General features: G+C 42.4%; 1 protein-coding gene across 1 annotated transcript in view; it reads left to right on the forward strand.

The window, feature by feature from the left end:
• Positions 1-22,971, forward strand: part of LOC139576550 (zinc finger matrin-type protein 4-like) — a 151,134-nt gene that overhangs the window by 13,298 nt on the left and 114,865 nt on the right. The window lies entirely within an intron of this gene.

Consider the following 22,971-nt stretch of genomic DNA (forward strand, 5'->3'; position numbering starts at 1 on the left):
ATGGTGCCATAGGCCTTATTGATCTCTGCACCAGACAGGATGCTCTTGCCAGCATACTTGGGGTCCAACATGGGCCTCTGGCAGAAGTCTAAACGCTTTTTGATGTATTTCAGAACTGCAGTTTCCTCTGCTTGGAGCAACAGTGAAGTGGGCAGGGCATTATGGATTTCTTCTCTTACATCTGCTAGCAGAGTCTGAATATTAGACAGGATGGCATTGTCTCCCTCAATCCGTGCAATGGCTACTGCTACAGGTTTCAGGACTTTCAGGCTGCTTACCACTCTCTCCCAAAATACATCATCCAGGAGGATCCTCTTGATGGGGCTGTCCATATCAGCAGACTGTGTCACGATCGTCTAATGAATTAACGGACCAAGGCGCAGCGTACGTAGAGTTGCACATGTTTAATCAGATGAAACTCACAAAAAACAATAAATAGCAAACGAAACGTGAAGTCATGGAGTGCTCACAGGCAACTACACACAAACAAGATCCTACAAAATCCAGTGGGGAAATGGCTGCCTAAATATGATCCCCAATCAGAGACAACGATAAACAGCTGCCTCTGATTGGGAACCATACCAGGTCAACATAGAAATAATAAACCTAGATAGGAACAACCCCCCCTAGTCACACCCCGACCTAACCAAAATAGAGAATAACAAGGCTCTCTATGGTCAGGGTGTGACAGACTGTGATATGTCCATTTCTTGGAGAGAATCCTTCCCCTCCAGGAGACTGTCAAACATGATGACAACACCACCCCAACAGATGTTGCTGGGCAGCTTCAATGTGGCGCTCTTATTCTTTTCACTTTGCTTGGTGAGGTAGATTGCTGCTATAACTTGATGACCCTTCACAAAGCTAACCATTTCCTTGGCTCTCTTGTAGAGTGTATCCATTGTTTTCAGTGCCATGGTGTCCTTGAGGAGCAGATTCAATGCATGAGCAGCCCACCAATGGGTGTGATGTGAGGGTAGGACTCCTCCACTTTAGACCAAGCAGCCTTCATATTCGCAGCGTTGTCTGTCACCAGTGCAAATACCTTCTGTGTTCCAAGTTCACTGATGACTGCTTTCAGCTCATCTGCAATGTAGGGACCGGTGTGTCTGTTGTCCCTTGTGTCTGTGCTCTTGTAGAATACTGGTTGAGGGGTGGAGATGATGTAGTTAATTATTCCTTGCCCATGAACATTCGACCACCCATCAGAGATGATTGCAATACAGTCTGCTTTCTCTGATTTGCTTGACCTTCACTTGAACTCTGTTGAACTCTGCATCCAGCAAATGACTAGATTAAGCATGTTTGGTTGGAGGGGTGTATGCTGGGCGAAGAACATTCAGAAATCTCTTCCAATACACATTGCCTGTGAGCATCAGAGGCAATGTGCAGTTGCATACACAGCTCGAGCAAGACATTCATCAGCATTTCTTTGACTACGTTCCTCTATTGAGTCAACAAAAACTTCTGATTCCAGGAGGACCATGAGCTGTTGCTATCGATAAGGTGTCTGATTCATCATTTTCACCTTATAGAAGTAGAGGGACTTTTGAGGGACTTTTGTCAGAGGTTGCTTGTTGTGTGCGCTGAGGGAACTTTATGCACTTGGCCAGATGATTCTGCATCTTTTTTGCATTCTTCACATATAATTTGGAACAGTATTTGCAAATGTTCACAGCTTTTCCTTCTACATTAGCTGCAGTGAAATGTCTCCACACATCAGATATGGCCCGTGGCATTTTCCTGTAGAGATTAGAAAAAAAGGAGTAAAAAACTAACAAATGCAATTCCATGTACAGATAAAAAGTTAAGCAGTTAGATTAAACAACTAATTTGTAAGATAAATGTTTTAAAATGAAACATGTATGGAAACAGGTGAATTAACACTCCTCGGTTAGCAGGCTCAAGCGAGCAAAAACTCACATGGTAGCAAAAACTAACTAGCAGAAATTGTTAACAAGTTAGAAATGATTTAAACACACTTTGCTGTAGGCTACTATTTACTAGTTAACAAAAAGCAATGTATGTCATATAAAATATATTCACCCCACCCAATATTGTAATCAAAACTTAACAGAAAGCATGTAGTCCTTGCCTCAGACAGTGTAGTAGTGTGGGCTCAATAGCATCTCATTAGTGCGCAGGTTCTTGAGAATCAGCTGTACATGTGATGGAAGAATGCACTGTGCATGCAGAGGGTTGCAATTCCATTGAATTGGGGATAGTTTAACCAAAATATGCCACAAGACCTAGAATTGCCTTATGTGTATCCCATAAAAAAAGGTTTGCTGTTATAAGCTAACTTTTTGATGAATTTAAGCAAAATTCCCAGGCTTAACTTCCCATGGAAAATTTCCTAAATATACCGGAAAGTTTCCGACCCTTAGCAACCCTACGTGCAGCTTATAAAGGCTTCATAAATCTATAACTGTTTGTCATGCTTTATAAAGGGTTCATAGATGTGGCATAACTGTGTGACTTAGCCACCAATGTCAAATGTGACACAACCCACTATGTCAAATATGACATAAACCTGGGTGGCGTGGTGGCATAAGCACCACTTAATAAAGGCCTTATCAATCATATTAAATTGAGGCTTCACCAAGCATTTATAACCCTGTCATGCATCTTGGTAGAGCATTGCAATGCCAGGATATTGGGTTCGATTCTGCTAAATTGCATATTATATTTCACTAAAACCTTTAATAGGATGGCCCACCCTCTTTCCCTCTTGGGTACATAGTCAATATTGGACCCAACCTCAACTTCCCCAAAAATGCTGTGCTACAGGATGACACACTCTAAAGTGTAGTCCTGCACATCAAAAAACGTTGTTAGGGCCTTTTAAAATGTAAATCTGTTTAAATGTTTTGCTTACTTCAGTTCTTTGTTTTGCAGGTTTCAGATTTGCCCTATTTTTTCTGTTTTACTTCTGTTTTTATCAACAATGCTTTAAACCACATCAAGGATGACTTTTGAGGTCTGGGATTGTTTTGTTGTTGTGTAGTTGCCCTTTAATTCAGTGAGCATTCCCTGCACTCTTGTTTAGTTAGCGGATTTTTTGTAGTGCAGTAAGCGCACGTGATGTGATTTGGCCGCCAATGGAGTGGAGTAAAAGGCCAGCAACACTCCGTATTATTCAGAGCCCCATGAAATGACACCATATATACATTCTACAGACCCTACTGAGAATTCCATACAATACTTTTACTGTGGCAACCAGAATAGTTCTTGCTCTAAGCCAATATGTATTCCATATACAGTGATTCGTATTGGGGACATTTATTTGACCTTGGAACATGTTTTAAAACCCTAATTTAATGAGAATGTCACTTAAATATGAACAAATATGAATCATTGTTAATGATTAGACAATTATTTTTCATATATCATGAATGGTTATTGACACTTTTCTACTATTACAAAGGGGAATTTTATTTGGAACATTTTCAAAATCCCGTGACCCGGAATAAACTTTTTTAGTGTTGCTGACGAGACGCTGATCATGTGATGCCCACTTGTGCTGCCACTGGAGAGCGAAAGACAAGTAAGTTAACCTTTATTCATTGTAATTTAAATTTGTTTGTAGTTGTGTTGAGTTAGAGAACATACTGTAGCCTTCTCTGAAATTGCTAGCTAGCCAAAATGTAGCTAGCTGGTAGGCTCAGCTAAATACAAATCCCCCTAGATACAGCCACGTCTCATATTCACGTCACAAGATTTGTAAATTATAGAGGAATATAATAATAGGAATTTAATTGAGTTTCCCATCTTCCCATTTAGAATTTCTGGCGCAGCACAGAAATTCCCTTATCCAGATGGTTTGACAAAGGCATTTCCTAACAGACAGGCTAACTTACTTTGTTGTTACTTTTAAGATTGGAACCAACATACCAGCAGGAAGAGAGGCAAGAAACATTTGTCCGCCAACTCAGGGACAAGCTACACTATTCACAGCCCTGTGTAATTTTCAATGTAATTGCATTGCTCGACTTTTTGAAACTTCCTGTATTTGTATTGTTTAGAAATGTACAAATAAAAGGAATGTTGATTTGATTGATGTTGATGTTGATTTGTTTTAGCTGTTAGTGATAATTCCCTAAGTGTTAATACATTTGTGTTTACATCATCAAGCCTTTATGTATGTGTTATTAATAGGGATGCAACGGTACACAGTATGTTGTCGAACCGTTCGGTACGCCCCCACGGTTCATTAAGCACACTTGAACTGCGGAATTACGATATGCATGTCATTTTCCTATAATTTCCAAAACTTGCTTGTTTATCGTGCTGCAGACTACACGCACGTTGTACATTCAGATCCACAGAACCAGACACGCAGCTTGTGAACAGGCGTGGCAGGCAACTGCTTGGGGCCCCAGGCCGTTAGGGGTCTCCTGAGGGCTGACAAACTTTACTCCACAGCAATGTCCCAAAATGTGGCAACCGCAGTGACTGCAACCCCCTCCCCCTTAATAAATCTTCTTGACGCACGGATCCCTTTAGCGGGATCATTTTCGTAAACAACCGCTGAATTGCAGAGCGCCAAATTAAAAAAAAATACGAAAAATATTTATTTTCATGAAATCACAAGTGAAATATACCAAAACACAGTTTAGCTTGTTGTTAATCCAGCTATCGTGTCAGATTAAGCAATCCAAGCGTTTGTGAGTTTATCGATCACTAGACAAAACATTAAGAACACCTAGCAGCCATGTAGATTGGTCATGAAAGCCAGAAAAGTATTAAAATGATTCGCTTACCTTTGATGATCTTCGGATGTTTGCACTCACAAGACTGCCAGTTACACAATAAATGTTCCTTTTTTTTATATCAAAATACCTCCATTTGTTTGGCGCGTTATGTTCAGTATTCCACAGCCTCAGGCAAGTCATCAAGGCTTGACGAAAATTCCATATAGTATCCGTAAAGGTCGTAGAAACATGTCAAACGTTTTTAATAATCAATCCTCAGGTTGTTTTTAACATCAATAATCGATAATATTTCAACCGGACTGTAAACTATTCAATACTGGACAGAAAGAAAATGTCGAGCAACCAGTGCAATAACTAATGGAGGGATATCCGTCTATCCACTGATGCGTTTTGATAAATCTCGCTCATTTTTCAAAATAAAAGCTTGAAACTATGTCTAAAGACTGTTCACACCCTGAGGAAGCCACAGGAAAATGAATCTGGTTGATATCCCTTTAAATGGAGGATAGTCAGGCAATGGAACATAGATTTTTCAAAATAGAAGTCACTTCCGGGTTGGATTTTCTCAGGTTTTCGCCTGCAAAATCAGTTCTGTTATACTCACAGACAATATTTTGACAGTTTTGGAAACTTTAGAGTGTTTTCTATCCTACTCTGTCAATGATATGCATATTCTAGCATCTGGACCTGAGAAATAGGCAGCTTACAATGGGAACGTTATTTTTCCAAACATAAAAATTCTGCCCCCTAGCTTCAAGAGGACGAGGACAACCAATGGACGATTTGCAATGACATCTCAGTAGGAAACCTCCCTAAAGGGGACCCATGAGAGAGGGGAAACTAAAAACAAATATTCTCTCAGCTCCAACGTGACAATGGCGAGCGCTAACAAGACAGACAGAAGCAAATGTGAAGAGTCACCACCGTCTTTCAAATCCGCTGTGTGGGAAAATTTTGGATTCAGCATTCAATACGATGACGAGGGTAAGAAGTCCGTAAACAAACAAAGTACAGTCTGCAAGCATTGCTTTGCCACTGTCGGCTACTCGAGTGGAAACACTTCTAACATGTAGTGCAGATGGAGCTGGAGCAAGGAGAGTCCACTCGTTAGCGAAAACACAAAAATCTCTCGCTGCTGCCTTCCAAAAACAATTTGCGACAAATTCAGAAAAACATAAAGAAATAATGAAAGCAGTGGGAGAATTCATAGCCAAAGATTTGCAGCCCTATTCGGTGGTTACTGACTCGGGATTTCGTCACCTGATGATTTTTTTTTTTAACCGTGTTACAATGTACCCTCCCGCACACATTTCAGCAGCAAAGTAATTCCCAAACTCCATGAAACATCACAGAGAGAAATTGAAAAGAATTGACACAGACACCCTATCTAGCTCCCTCCACTGATAGTTGGACCTCCAGAGCAACTCAAAGCTACCTCACTGTGACAGTTCACTATGTACTGGTTTGGGAGATGAAGAGCTACGTGTTGCAAACTTGTCCCCTGTATGAGAGTCATACAAACGCACATTTTTCTTAAATATAAAGATACAGAAACCGTACCGTGGCCCACAAACCGTGATACATACCGAACCGTGTGCCCACTGTACCAATGCATCCCTAGTTATTAATGACCAAAGGTGTCTGACTTCATAGTAAGCACAGCGTCATATGATATAATGCATTTATGTATGTGTTATAAATTACCAAAGGAGTTCTGAATGACCGAAACAGTCTCACTTCAAACTAAATATTATAGGACACTACATAAAGCATCAATAAATTGGTTATTAACGTTCTGCTGATTTATGAAGGTTCTCTCATGATCCACAAGTTACTGTAGGGTGTGAGGTATTTAAATGGGTTGATGGACCTGCAAAGCTTGCGTTTGTGTGTGTGTGTCAGAATCAACATTGTTTGGATTAGTCTAACCTGAGACTACCAACAGGCAACCCGGAGACCAGGGCTTGATTACAACCTGTTACAATGGTGCCAACATTTTGTGGCTGACCTTTCAGTGGGGGAGTGGGTGAATGCATCAAAGACCTGACTGGGCCCAGCACCACGCAGTATGGCTCGTTTTTGTTGTGTGCGTTTTTGTGTACTGAGGAACATGTAACTTGGTTCCAGATGAATGACACTTAATTTCTCTAGGTTGGGTAAGTGCTTCTTGGTGTAACGTCGTCCCCAGGCAATAACCGTGTGTGCAATAATACATTCGCAAAGTTTTCAGACCCTTTGACATTTTTCCACATTTTGTTACGTTACAGCCTTTTTCGAAAATGGATTACATTGTTTTTTTCCCCTCATCAATCTACACAAAATACCCCATAATGACAAAGCAAAAACAGGTTTTTAGAAATGTTTGCAAAGTTATTAAAAATAAACCCCGGAGTTATCACATTTACATACGTAAGTATTCAGACCCTTTACTCGGGTACTTTGTTGAAGCACCTTTGGCAGCGATTACAGCCTCACGTCTTCTTGGGTATGACACTACCAGCTTAGCACACCTGTATTTGGGGAGTTTCTCACATTCTTCTCTGCAGATCCTCTCAAGCTCTGTCAGGTTGGACGGGGAGCGTCGCTGCACAGCTATTTTCAGGTCTCTCCAGAGATGTTCGATTGGGTTCAAGTCCGGGCTCTGGCTGGGCCACTCAAGGACATTCAGAGACTTGTCTCGAAGTCACTCCTGCGTTGTCTTGGCTGTGTGCTTAGGGTTGTTGTCCTATTGGAAGGTGGATCCTTTGCCCCAGTCTGAGGTCTCTGTACTTTGCTCCGTTCATCTTACCCTCAATCATGACTAGTCTCCTAGTCCCTGCTGCTGAAAAACATCCCCACAGCATGATGCTGCCACCACCATGCTTCACCGTAGGGATGGTGCAAGGTTACCTGCAGACGTGATGCTGGGCATTCAGGCCAAAGAGTTCAATCTTGGTTTCATCAGACCAGAGAATCTTGTTTCTCATGGTCTGAGAGTCCTTTAGGTGACTTTTGGCAAACTCCAAGCAGGTTGTCATTTGCCTTTTACTGAGGATTGGCTTCCATCAGGCCACTCTACCGTAAAGGTCTGATTGGTGGAGTGCTGCAGAGATTGTTGTCCTTCTGGAAGGTTCTTGCATCTTCACAGAGGAACTCTGGAGCTCTGTCAGAGTAACCATCGGATTATTTTTGGTAATCTTGTAAGGGATTACCAAAAACTGTAACTGTAATCCGTTACGTTACCAGCTAAAATATTGTAATCAGATTACAGATAGTTTTGAAAAACTAGATGACTACTTCTTGGATTACTTTTAAATTCAGAAAGGATGTTTGCGAAAACAAATCTTTGACACTACTCTGTTTTCTCAATGACATTAAAATCATTGAGCGAGTCATTGAGCGAGTCTGGTTATTGTAGGCTACAGTCCAAGCTATATCTTCCAATGGTGCAACTTCTGTCAGCATCCAAATATTATCCAACATGATTAAACGTTTGGAAGTAAGGATGACAGTAGTGGTGTAGTCTACGGCGATACGGATATCACTTATTATTGATATCTCCTGGGTCATCCTCTCCACCTGCCCTTTGGGCTGAGGCTGGTAACCGGAAGTGAGGCTGACCGTGAGCCCCAGTTTTTCCATGAAAGCCCTCCATACCGTGAATTGGGGGTCACGGTCGGAGACGATGTCCTCCGGAAGGTCATAGTGCCGGGAGACCTGCTGGAACAGTGCCTCAGTGACCTGGAGAGCGGTAGGGAGACCAGAGAGAGGAATAAACCGGCATAATTTTGAAAATCTGTCCTTAACCACCAGAATGGTGGTGAAACCATCAGAGGAGGGGAGATCAGTAACAAAGTCAATGGACAGATGAGACCAGGGACGCTGAGGCACAGGAAGGGGAAGGAGCTTCCCTTCTGGAGCGTGCCGGGGGAATTTTTTTGGGGCACATACTGAACATGAGTTGTGAGCCACGTGAATTGTGAATAGTGCGAGTGATACCTGGGTTTCCAGTGGTGAGGGATGTGTCAACAGGTCAACAGCCTATCCCTTACCTCTGAGGGGATGTAGATGCGTTCAGGAGGGCAGGTAGAGGGCGCGGGTTCCCTCTCCAGAGCCTGGCAGATGTCCACATCCACGTCCCAAAACACAGGGCCAACGGTAAGGGAGGGATAGGCTGGAGGCTGGTGGGCGCTACCCGGACTCGCAACAGATGTGGAAGCACAAGGTGAGGGAAAGCAGGTCCTCCAGCATCCTGGTGCCCAGTCAGTGATTCTCATCCTTGACCAGGAGATGGTGGGGTTATGACGTTGAAGCCACGGGAGGTCGAGGATGACTTTGTGCGTGGGTGCAGTGATGATGAGGAAGGGAAGGCTTTCCTGGTGCACCAGGATGTCCCACAGTGAGGGTGAGTGGTGCTGTGATGTTTGTGACATTCCCGGATCCCAGTGGTCGACCCTCCAACACTTGAACCGGAATTTGAGAGGAGTGTGGATATGATGGGATGTTCAGTGAGGAGGCAAGGGCCTGGGCCAAGAGAAATTCCCCACAGCACCAGAGTCCATTAGAGCAGTAGATATAACATATGAGGGACAGCCAGCTAGTGATATGGATTCTAGATAGGGTTTGGCGGAAAATGAGGATGGTGGAATACTCACGCCGAACCCAAAACATGATCACGGGACCGTCCCTCTGCTCTTGTGGACCCCTGGTTGGGACATATCAGACACTGCTGAAGCTGGTGCCCCTCCTGTCCGCAATAGGGACAGAGCCCCAGCTGTCTCCGACGGTGTCGCTCAGCCATGGAGAGGTGGGTGGCCCCTACTTCCATGGGTTCAGGCTCTGACTCAGATTGGTCAATGAAGGAGGGAGAGAGGTGATGGTGGTACCAACGCTCCCGCTGAAGGCTATCCATACAGATGGCCATCATGATAAGTGTGTCCAAGGAGAGGGTGTCATTTCTTCTTGATTTCCTCGCGCAACCCTCTTCGGAATAGGGTGCGAAGCGCCGGCTCATTCCATCCGCTGGATGCTGCCACTCTCCTGAAGGTGAGGGCATACTCTGCAGCGGTCTGGCCTTCTTGTTGTAGGTGGAGTAAACGCTCACCTCCATCTCTGCCCTCTGGTGGATGGTCGAAGACCCCCCTGAACAGAGCCATGAACACCTCATACGAATCCAGCTCCTTCTCTCCTCTCTCCCAGATGGCCGTAGCCCACTCCAACGCCCGTCCAGTCAGCAGGGAAATTACCATGGCAACCTTGGACCTCTCGGTGGTGGGGGCTCCCATCTGATGAGCGAAATAGAGGGAGCACTGGAGTAGGAAGCCACGGCATTCTGATGGAGTCCCATCGTATTTGACCAGGACAGGCAAACGGACCTCGCTGACCTGGACGGACTGCTCTATGGGCTGGGATACTGGCTCGCTGGGTCGACACGTAGGAGAGAATCCTCCACCCGATGAGGGTGACACCTTTTGGGCAACAACGAGACGTTGAAGAACGCCGAGTACCTCATCCATAGCCGCCCCCATTTGAGCCAGATGGTCGTGGTGTTGGTGAAGTAGGTCTTCCTAGTTCACTGACCATCTGGGAGATGCCTTGATAAACTGCTGCTTCCATGAGATGAGGCGTTATTCTGTAATGGAGACACAGGGCATTAGGAAGCAGGTGCAGTTTGAGACATAATGATGCAAAAACAAGAGAAGCGTCTGGACATGAGAACATAAACAAATATAATAACACCTGACGGGAAATGACAACAGAGTACTATATATAGGGGGAGTAATCAGGAAAGTGATCATGTCCAGGTGTTCCAAATGAGGTGCAGGTGTGCGTAATGAAGGGTTGCCAGGTGTGCGTAGTGATCGGTTGCCAGGACCGGTGGTTAGTAGGCAGGCGGGTTAGTAGACAGGCGACGTTGAATGCCGGAGAAGGGGAGCAGGAGTAAATGTGAGAGTCTTTTATTTGAACTCTGTCAAGCATTTATTTGGGCAGTAATTTCTGAGGCTGGTAACTCTAATGAACTTATCCTCTGCAGCAGAGCTAACTCTGGGTCTTCCTTTCCTGTGGCTGTCCTCATGAGAGCCAGTTTCATAGTTTTTACGACTGCACTTGAAGAAACTTTCTTGACATTTTCCGGATTGACTGACCTTCATGTCTTAAAGTGATGATGGACTGTCATTTCTCTTTGCTTATTTGAGCTGTGCTTGCCATAATATGGAGTTGGTCTTTTACCAAATAGGGCTATCTTCTGTATACCACCCATACCTTGTCACAACACAACTGATTGGCTCAAATGCTTTCAATCAATCACATTTATTTATAAAGCCCTTTTTACATCAGCCAATGTCACAAAGTGCTATACAGAATCCCAGCCTAAATCCCCAAACAGCAAGCAATGCAGATGTAGAAGCATGGTGGCTAGGAAAAACTCCCCATAAAGGCAGGAACCTAGGAAGAAACCTAGAGAGGAACCAGTCTCTGAGAGGTGGCCAGTCCTAATCTGGCTGTGCCAGGTGGAGATTATAACAGTACATGGCCAAGATGTTCAAACGTTCATAGATGACCAGCAGGGTCAAATAATAATAATCACAGTGGTTGTAGAAGGTGCAACAGGTCAGCACCTCAGGAGTAAATGTCAGTTGGCTTTTCATAGCCAAGCATTCATAGTTAGAGACAGCAGGTGCGGTAGAGAGAGAGAGAGAGAGAGAGTTGAAAACAGTAGGTCCGGGACAAGGTAGCAAGTCCGGTGAACAGGTCAGGGTTCCATAGCCGCAGGCAGAACAGTTGAAACTGGAGCAGCAGCACGACCAGGAAAAGAAGGAAAGAAATTCTACAAATTAACTTCTAACAAGGCACACCTGTTAATTTAAATGCATTCCAGGTGACTACCTCATGAAGCTGGTTGAGAGATTGTCACAAGTGTGCAAAGCTGTCATCAAGGCAAAGGGTGGCTACTTTGAAGAATCTCATATATAAAATACATATTTTTTGTTTAACACTTTTTTGGTTAGTACATGATTGCATATGTGTTATTTCACAGTGTTGATGTCTTCACTATTATTCTACAATGCAGAAAATAGTAAAAAATAAAGAAAAACCCTGGAATGAGTAGGTGTGTGCAAACTTTTGACTGGTACTGTATATCCATAGATTTTTGAAGAATATAACTTGCCTCATTTAGTTAAACTGTCACACTCCATGAGAACACAAAATATAAGCTTGTTTTTCTCCAATGTTTGTAAACAATGTATAGCCTCGTAGTTAAAACACGCATTTTTATATCATGGATGGTCAGTCATGGATGGTCATAGCTCTGTCTATTAATCTCAGAGTGGTTACGTTTCTCCAGGCACATCCCTCAGCTTTTTACCAAAACAGAAGCGGGGCGACCATTTTTTTATTGTTTCATCTGTGGATTTGCCCTTTAAACAGCTGCATATTATCAAGATATCAAAGTGTCACCAACAAAAAGGTGAACAAAAGGCCTATAGCAAATGCAGCATGGCATTCATTTTTCACATGTAACTAGCACTTTTCAGTACTGCTCAAAGCATGCCATTCCATGAGCGCAGCATTTCTTTTTCAATTTGAATCAACGATCCCAATCAGTCCTCCATGACAACAAAATCATAAACAACAGAGTAGGGCTGGATAATAAGTCCTTAGTTTTGGGGTTATGTATCAAGGCACAAGGCGAGACCCAAATGCAGACACAGGAGGCAGATGGTTGGAGTCTTACAATGTTTATTAATCCAAAGGGGTAGGCAAGAGAATGGTCAAAGACAGGCAAAAAGGTCAAAACCAGATCAGAATCCAGGAGGTACAAAGTGGCAGACAGGCTCGTGGTCAAGGCAGACAGAATGGTCAGGCAGACGGGTACAAAGTCCAGAAACAGGCAAGGGTCAAAACCGGGAGGACTAGAAAAAGGAGAACGCAAAAAGCAGGAGAACGGGAAAAAACACTGGTTGACTTGGAAACATACAAGACGAACTGGCACAGAGAGACAGGAAACACAGGGATAAATACACTGGGGAAAATAAGCGACACCGGGAGGTGGTGGAGACATTAACAGGAACAGGTGAAACAGATCAGGGTGTGACATTATGCTCAGGTAAAACATTTTGGCTAATCTATACTTCCATATGTCAAAGTCCTATTCTTGAAGATCAAGGGATACAACATTTATTGGAATGACTGGAATTCTGATATAGTTTGGTTTTTAATGTAAAGAGATAATTTAATCGGATTATTATATGTAGTAGAAAGCGATGGGTTAGAAGAAGCCTACATAACAAACACATAAAGTAAAATTTAACATCCATATATGGCCAGCTACGTCAACTTTAACGTTGATTTATCCTGCAATATAGACAGGTGTGTGCCTTTCCAAATCATGTCCAATCAATTGAATTTACCATAGGTGGACTCAAATCAAGTTGTAGAAACATCTCAAGGATGATCAATGGAAACAGGATGCACCTGAGCTCAGTGTCGAGTCTCATAGCAAAGGGTCTGAATACTTATGTAAATAAGGTGTTTCTGTTTTTGTTTTTTAATACATTTGCAAAAATGTCTAGAACCCTGTTTTCGCTTGAGGATTTTTTATTTATTTAATCAGTTTTAGGCTGTAACGTAACAAAATGTGGAAAAAGGGAAGGGGTCTGAGCACTTTCCGAATGCACTGTAAGCCTGGGGTATCAACCATTCAAAGTTGGCCTTAGTGGGAGTCACCATAGAATTCTATAGGAATGACCTTACTGAGTAAAGTATGTTATCATCATTACTTACCACTATCAAAAAGTCATAATTATGGCTAAGCCCTGCCCATTTCCACAAGTTATCTTCTTAAAATGTGATTTTAAACCTAACCCTAACTAATGATGGCCAAGTTTGATGCGTTGGTCCATCAGACCTTCCGTGCATTTGGGCGGGAGTGTCTGGGAAATAGATTAGGAGTAATGTGGCTAACATGACATCCTTCAGCACAACACCTTTTAGAAAGCGCATGTTTATATCATATTCAACATAGTGGGTTATGTCACATTTGACATATGGGTGATTATGTCACACATTTATGCCACATTATGAACCCTTTATAAAGCATGGCATACGGTTATAGATGCTTTGTAACACATTTATGCAGTGCTTATGAAGGCATCATGAAGGTTTATGAAGCCTTTATAAGCTGACAATCATTTAAAGCGGTAACAAAATGGATTTTCTTTGCCGGACAAGATTTGTCCTGACTTTCAAGAATGTCTGAAATGCTTCACCTTGCTTTTCTGGTTGGCTAGCTAGTTTCGTCATCCAATTATTTCAGATCTACAGGAGCGCGAGTTTCACCATGACACGGTCTAGCCTTGACGGCCTATGCAGTGCTTTGTCTGTGGTGATACGTTAGGCACATGATATTTATTAGAACATGGCAAATATTAGTCAATTATTGCATTCTATCCATGCTGGCTCTTGTGGGCTACATGAGACATTAAACAGATAGGTGGAAGGGCATACAGTACAGCTGTCACCAATGTATTATCGCACAATTTGCCAAAATGGGTAATGGAATCACTTCAACTACAAACATGTTTTTTAACACTGTAGGTTTTTGTGAGAAAGTTAATTTATTAGGTGTGACTTTATTACGTCCAGCTGACAGATAGTTAACTGGAAACGCACCCTAGCAGGCAATTGTCTCATCTATTTTCTATGTGAACTTTCGAAATGTCAACAAACAATCCCTGGACATGTTCATAGAAACATAGCTACAGTGTGTGGTGGAGTCTGTTCCTTAGACAGATAATAACCAACCTCCTTAAAATGTTTTGGGTAGTTTGGAGCCTGGATGCTGATTGGTTGAAACTGCATTCCAGCCATGTGTATATCAGCCATATACTGTACCAAGGCTATGATGCTAAAATACCTGTTTACTGTTCTATCTGAAGAATGACTCTGCTTACTGTACATAAGAATGTCATCATATTCCTGTTGCTGTCTGAATCCTCTCTTGGATGTATCTCAATTCAGACATAATACAATAGCTGTAACTCTATCCTGTGCAACTGAGCACATTTCTTTCGTTCATCCTCCGTATAGTGCTAGCTATTATAATCAATTGCCTGTTTTATTAGTTATAATATGGCATATGGAATGGATGAGCAGCTGATCATTTATAATCAACCCTGTTAGACAAAGCATGATTATAATATTCTGTTAAATAGGCCTATGTATTATTGCTGATGGGTTTTTCCCATGGACGTGATCTGGAATCATTAAAATACAATAATATTCTCTTTCATTTGGATTGAAGTGGTAGCTCACTCTTCTTTTTAAAAGTGAAACAGATTGGATTGATTTTTGATGAAAAGGATGTAATCTGTTTTAACCTATCATCTACATGACTGAAGTGCGTTAGGAAAAAGCTCTGGCACATTACGCAAATTCAGACAACTACATCATCTTGTACAACACTTAAACCAAATCTCCCTCAGAACAAATATGTGTGCAGTATGGCAATTTGCAGTCCTGCCATCATATATTTCTCAAGAGTGAGCTTTTTTCTGCCGTTTGTCATTGAAAGAAACACACTGGTTTTATCACACAATTAAAAGTATGTTTTCTCCACCAAAGTTTTTAGCTTTGGAGTTGTCTGTACCAGAGTGCACAGCCTAGTAGTGCCTCTTATTAGCGTACGAGGCTCCAGTCCAGTCTCTTCCTCGTCAGTCCCTTTCCTCTCAACCCGGATTCTGCTCTCAGTGTTGCTCTGATGTGCTGCCATCAAATGGCTGCTGCCTAGACCATAGAAATAGAATCACTAGACACAGCCGATGGTAATGAGCTCAGCTGGGACGCAACACTGGTCTGGAGAGAGAGTGCACTGTGCAGGGGACACTTTGATGCTTTGTCCCAAATGGCACCCTATTCCCTGTTTATAGTGCACTACTTTTGACCAGAGATTTATGGGCTCTGTAGTGCAAGTAGTGCACTAAATAGGAGGATAAGGTACCATTTGGGACACACCCTGGAACTCTTATCTAGACTAGAGACCTCAGCATGGTCAGCCTGCCTGTGTAGAGCCTGCCTATCCTATAATACACAGTTCTGAACTGGGTAATTAGCAGCTGAATATTTGAAATTCTTCCTCTGGAATGTTTTTTTCTAAATATTTTTTTCTCTCCCTTCTGTGTTGTTGGATGAGCTTCTTCAAATGGATGGGATTGATTTATGGGACAGTTGTGTGACTGCAAATTTGTATTTTCTCCTCAATTGCTTAGCGAGAGAGATTCCATTAGTCTTTCAAGTTCAGCTATTTTGAAACAATCCTGTATTCAAGGCTTAAAAGCTTAACCCTCAATGATTGTGGATTTCAGATGATGCTGCTGGCTAAGCCAGTCCAACATTCATTTTATTCAGTGACCTTTAGAAATGGGCAAGTTTGCTTTTTGAGCTCTTGAAATTAAACTGTTAATACTAATGTAACCATTTCAAAAGATGTTAGAAGTGTATGGATGGTCAGTCAACAACTGAAGTTTAATTCAAGTGTTACATATGTAATGACTCACTAGGCGTGGCTGGTAGGATGGCAATGATGAGAATCAATGACAAAGGTTCAATGCATATTTATCCACATAAAAGGGTTCACAAAAAGGAAGATAAACGGTCAATCAAAACACTCCCACACACAGGGGATAAACTTAACTTAGGCTGGAATTTATCTTCGAAGATTAAATAGATTGTGCTTTTCTGCCAACATAAGTCAATGTCCATGGGCTTCCACCAAATGCCCGGCAAGCTCAGCCTCTGGCATCCAGCCAGGAGCTTCTCCTTTGCTGAACTGAGGCTATGTCTACACTTGACACTTAAATGGGACTTCCGCTATCTAAATACGAAGATTGCATCGGAATTATAGGTCTAGACGCACAAAAGTCGCATTGTGTGCAGCTTTCTCCTCAGTCTGGATGCAATCAGGCTACCGAAAGCACATACGATGTCATCAGTATTCTGCCTTCAAGTCTCCAGAAAACGTGTACTTTGGGAGCGAGAGGCAGCTTCTTTTTTTTTTTACTTTGGAGAAAATATTATGCTAACCTGTATGCAATCCCTTTAGCTTTGCTAGCTAGATTTCTGGCTAGCTACAGAGGTTAGCTATAGTAGTTGGCTACTGCCATCAAGTTGTTGTTGTGCTATTATCAGATTTAGCCTGTTCCACCGTTTGCAGAATGCATATTTGCATTTGAATAATCCGGACACAATGTGGACACGGTACACACATTTAAATGTAGGTGTAGACGCATGAAGTGTTAGGAATTCCACCATCAGAAGTCCACGGTCAGAATACAAAAGATGCATGAACTGTCAAGTCTAAATACGGCCTGAAACAGCACCTTACATGCCCCATGTGTGTTGCAGCATAATGAGGCTGAGTGGCTTTAGGTGCAGGCTGTGGCACTGCAGCCTAAAAATGCTGGTTGTGGGGCGTGTCTTACACTCCAAATAATGGCTTTCCCCGGCCACATATAATATAAATTATTATATTATGTAACATTATTTGAGCAAATGCCCAACCTTTTTCCCCTGAATTATATAGGTACCACTTTCTCCTAAATCCATAAATGACCAAGTTAGAGCAGAGCGCTAAATTGTTGACTCACAATTTTCAATCAATCATTCAGTAAACAAAAGTTATATTCTGTCTTCCTAAACTATTTCCACTCTCTAGTTGTTGTAAACACATTTTCCCGGCTTTCAGCTTCATCTGTTTTTCTATTATTCCAAGCATAGTATTCCTTGTGAACATTTTTCTCTGTGTAGATGGATCTTTCCCCTCTTTGAGAATAATGTAGATAGATGGATATATAGAGAGAGCAAGAGAGAGAGACAGAGAGAGTGAGAGAAAAAAGAGAGAGATTGCCTAGCCCAGGACAGTCTAGTCTTCTCTTCTTATCTCTCTGTGTGGTCCTGGCCCCTGTAGCTGCTGAATGAATCAGACTGCAGTGTCAAACCTTTTCTCAGCCAGAAGGGGCACCTTGACGACAGCCAAATGTGAATCGGCAGCACATGTCGACGTCCGCTTGGACTCTTGTCCAGCTTCACAGCTTAACACCTTCCATTACGAATTACAGCCCACCTTTTATAACCCCAACATCTGCCAGTCGCTCCTGCCACACTGCCCTCTGTAATCTCTGCACTAACCCTCTCTCTTTATCCAGATGTTTCTGTCTCTCTCTGTCTTTCTTTCTATTCTCTCTCTCTCTGTTTCTCTCTTTCTTTCTCTCTCTCTCCAGTTACACAGGCCCTGTTCCGACTGATTTGCCGCTGACAGTTCCCGGTCAGTCAGAGCATGGGAGTAAACAGTGTGGAGAGAGAAGCAGGGTATGAGAGGCAGGCGGCACTCCTGCTAATTTGATTGTCAGCATAAGGCAATTCAGACCCATTTAGCTTAAATGCAGCACAGTGCTTATTCTCACACCTCAGTTCCTACATTGTTTTTAGTCAAAATTGCCAATATGCCCTGAAATAACCTGGTGTAGTACTGAGTGGTAACTCTAATGATGCAGACAATGGCAGCTGCTGTGATGAGATACTGAGCTGTGCGTACAAAAGAGACATACAATTTCTCGGAGAGCGAGATGTCTTTGCATCCTCTCTTATCGATTTAAAATGAATATTTTTCGGCATCTCATTTATAATATTCAACCCACTGTAATTATAGCTCGGTATCCGACAGCAAAATTCATTGACGTAATGAATTGATTGTCAAGGAGGGAGAACTGGAACATGCTAATTGCGTGCGCTGAGCAGTGGTGTGCTCTGTGTGCATAGCTCCTAGGAGCCTTGTTCCGTTTCACACAAAATGACTGTCTCAAATGGCACCCCATTCCCTATTGAGTATACTTTTGACCAAAGTAGTGCACTGTATTGGGAATAGGGTTCCATTTGGGACACAACCAATGGTGTTTTCTTTTAGACATTCCAGGGTCAGAGAGGGAGAGAGGCTTGTAGCTCTGGCATTAAATGACGCTAATGCTGATGGACAAGGGCAATGTCGGTGCCCAGACGGCCACTGGTATCTGGCCAACAATGCTGTCGAGGAGGGGACTAAGACAAGATGCTCCTCAGACCTTGCTGGCCACTGAAGCTTTTGCTTTCCAAACAGTGTTGGTAGAGGCTGTGTCCCAAATGGCATCCTATTCCCTACATAGTGCACTACATTTTACCAGAGCGTAGGGCTCTATATAGTGCACTATATAGGGAGTAGGATGCCATTTGGGATGCAAGCAGAGTGATTAATAATACATCTCTACATTATCTGCTTTGCTAAGCTGAGACATACAGAGAGAGCTGAGACATACAGAGAGCTGAGACAGGCAGAGGAGAGGGGCTGAAGAGAGCCAATAGCCTCTTAAAGCCTATCATTTATGGTGTTTGTCCTGTGGAATTTGCACTCACTGTCTACTTTGTCCAGCAAAATGGTGCTGCTCTCAGCCGATTACCAGGCTGGGGGGGGGGGGTTGGTTAGTTCTGCGGCAGTCAGACACTCTGGGATCTGACAGTTTTTTTCCTCGTTCCCGTCAGTTGGGTGCTTTAGCCCTCTGCTCCTCTCCTATTCCACACTGGAGCTCTGAATGCCAGCCTCCCTCCCCTGCTGATGCAACAGCTTACAGGCACTGTGCCGCCTGCCGCTAGCTGCAACTCAGAGCCATGGTCACATTATTTTCAAGAACAAGCAACACAAAATGCCTAAAGGTGAAAAGGCAGTCTGGAACAAGTTCGTCCTGTACTATGATTTAATGGGATAATTCAAATGAAATAATTCAGAGGGTTACCAAGATTAGAACAGACTGTTACATAAACCCAGGGATTGTTCCCATTTTAACTTGTGGACCACAGCAACTGTGCATTGAAAAAACCCAGGTTCCTGGCCTTCATCACGATGGGCATGAATTGTGCGACTCAAGTAGAACGCAGGTCACAGAAAATGTACATTGTTAGTGGGATGGGGTGGGTATTGTAGTATACTGTATGTTGTTTGGGGGTGGTTTTTGCTTTTTGTTTCTTTCATATATCTTTGTTTATCTGGGGTGCGTCTTGCAGTCCAACCTGTGACAGAAGAAGTAAAACATTTGGTGTCTGTAATGCACTATTCATATTGGATGCCAATTGTCGTTAAACCCCAACAAAGATGAACAACTCCTGTATGCACCATAACCATGTGAGAGGACACAAACGCTGGCTGTGTGTGAGCTGTTTGGCCAGCCAACCCACTGCACTACAGAGAACTTGAACTTTGAACAGCTTGTACTGAACTTTTATTTGGTATGGTGCAAACACTCGCTTAATTGGTGTTGTTTCATAAGTATCTGAAGTGATGCTAAGTAACCTATCGGCGTGACATTGATTTATGTTCTGATGAATGAGCTAGGCCTTTTCTTTTAAAGGTACTACCTGAAGATCTTATTTGTATATCCTGTTTTGCCTGCCTCCTCCACCAGGGGTGTATTCATTACATCTTGCAATAAAAGCCATTTACCGTTCAAGATCCAAACGGAAGGAACCTACCTGAATTTGTCTAATAAAACCTCTTGTTTTCGTTACAAACCGTTTTCCGTTTGGAGTAAACGGTTTCTGATGCGAAACGTTTTTCAACAGAATAATAGCTTTCCAACAGAATCAGCATAATCAATACACCCCTGTCCTTCAGCTCTGAAACATGCCCGCTGGCAAGTGCCTAACTCCACACTTTACCACACTGGTGACAACCAGACAAAGCAATTTGAATTGAATTATGTGGATCCTAAAATCTGTATCGAGGCGAAGGCGTAGTGCAGTTAGGAAAACAATTATATTTAGGAAAACAGCTCACTTCTTGCAATTCTACACATTTTGCCATGAATAGAGAAAAATGTGTAGTTTTATAGCTAATCTCATGCTATTCTACACATTTTGCAATGATGCTGAGGGAGAATCTTTTCAGTTTTAACGCTAATTTCCTGCTATTATACACATTTTGCCATGAGGCTTTCCTATCATAAAAAAATGTGTTGAGGGCTGCGGTGGTGTATCCTACGCCACTGTATCGAGGAGTTTACGTAGATAACTTATTGCCTTTGTCCTCTAACACATTCCTCACTCCTCCTCACCTTTCTTATTGTTTATTTGATTCATTTGCTGTATCTGTTACTCCAGGCTACACAAATAAATAATCCGGAGCAACTGGCTCCATCCCCGGGCTCATGATTTATTTATACATAATGATGGATAGAAATAGAAAAAGGAGAGAAATGTATAGGCCGCCCTAAATCAGAAAAGTTTATCGCTAGACCGTATACCTGCCTATTTCCTGTAGGTCAACACGTACACAACTGCTTTTCCTAAACAGGTGTTATGTCAGCCTATTTGTTTAATTTAGGCTAGTGATTTGGAGATATGCATGGTATGCATGCATCAATTTGGGATAACCATACACCAGACAAATAACTGGATATGTCTAAACCTTTGTATAAAGACATTACAGACATAAGGGATATTTTTCCATGTTTTGATTGAGCTCAGATTATTGAGGTATGTGGTGATATTTCCCTTTAAATGTTGGCCTTAAAGTATAGTATGTAGGCATACTATGGGGTGCTAGGAGTTTCAAAGATTATAGCTTTTGCATCACAAATAAAATAAAATAAAATGGTACCCTCTCCCCTATATAGTGGACTACTTTTGACTCTGGGGTGCCATTTTGTACGCAGCCCTGGTCTCTCCTGCTGACCACTGCTCAAGTCATTAGAATTGCCTCTGGGAGGAGTAGAATTTCTAAGGGAGACTTGGTCAATTTTCTGGAAACAGAGCCAATTAAAGATGGTGAGCCACATGATTAATACTCATTACAGATCACACTCAGGTCACATAACCTGGCCGTAAAATCATACTGCAGATTCTTCACTTACATTTTCGATGACAAATGTATCTTATGCAATCAGTTCAATTATTGATTGTTTTAGAGAAACGTTTCACTTGTATCGTTCAGTGATTGAAGTTTAGGTAACAGGGTATTATAATCAATTCCATTTTTCTCCCCTCTTTGTCTTTGTCCTTACACTTTATAGGGAGAGATATTAGGGGACCAAAAGGGTTACCATAGTTTATACCTCCTTGACCTCTCTGCTCTTCTGTCATGTCATGCCTAATGAAGACTCCACAAAGTCAATAAGGATGAGCTGAGCATGAGTGTTCCCAAATCTGCAATGTGAGCTCTCTAATGAAAGCATGGCTGAATTAATAATAGAGAGAGCAGAGCAGAAGTAGAGAGAAGAGAGACGAGAGGGAGAGATCAAGAGCAGAAAGGGTGCAGTTCGACCCCTCAAAGAGCATCTTGCCGTCCCCTTCCAAATCTCTCCCAGCTGAAGTTGGTGGTTGGTGGTTTGGTGGTTTGAGCCCTGAATGCAGATTGGCTGAAAGCTGTGGTATATCAGACCATATACCACGGGTATGACAAAACATTTATATTTACTGCTCTAATTACGTTGGTAACCAGTTTATAATAGCAATAAGGTACCTCGGGGGTTTGTGGTTTATGGCCAATATACCACAGTTCCTAAGAATAGCTCTTAGCTGTGGTATATTGGCCATATACCTCACCCCCTCGTGCCTTATTGCTTAATTATACCACACCATTGATGAAAATCCTTTCTGATTGGCTTGAAGGGCATTCAAGAGCGTGCATTATTTCCCTATAACGCACAGTATAATTGCACGGTATAATTGAAGGGCTATGAAGTTCATTCTTACATGTTCTATTTTTGAGCTGCTTTTGAAAGCAAAAGATGAATTGAAAACATTATCGGCATTGTTGAATTCGATTTTCATAATAGCAAGCTAGGATGATAGTTTGGTTAGCTAAGCTAGCAAGTCTGTTTGTTTGGTTACCAAGGCAATAGTAGCGATCTAGCTAGTTAGTAAACTTGATAGCTACTTCAGTGGATGTTGTCACATTTCTACTGGCAAAATGATCAATTTCTAGTGGCAAATATGTTAATTATTGCCCTGGTATAAAAGGGATAATCAATTCAGGGCTCTATGAGTTGTTTGGAAAAAATGCAACTCCATGGAAGGTGAGTTCCTTTCGCTAACATGTCGTGCAACACACCTTCCACGTTGTGCATTATTTTCCAGAGAACACATAGCCCCTCGTTGATTATCCCTTGCGAATTTCCAAGATAAATACTATCAGGGCTCTCAGTCGTGTTGATTTATTTACTATTGCCTTGACGTGGTTTCGACCTGCTACCTG

This window comes from Salvelinus alpinus, chromosome 5 (assembly GCF_045679555.1).
Source record: "Salvelinus alpinus chromosome 5, SLU_Salpinus.1, whole genome shotgun sequence".
Classification (NCBI taxonomy): domain Eukaryota; kingdom Metazoa; phylum Chordata; class Actinopteri; order Salmoniformes; family Salmonidae; genus Salvelinus; species Salvelinus alpinus.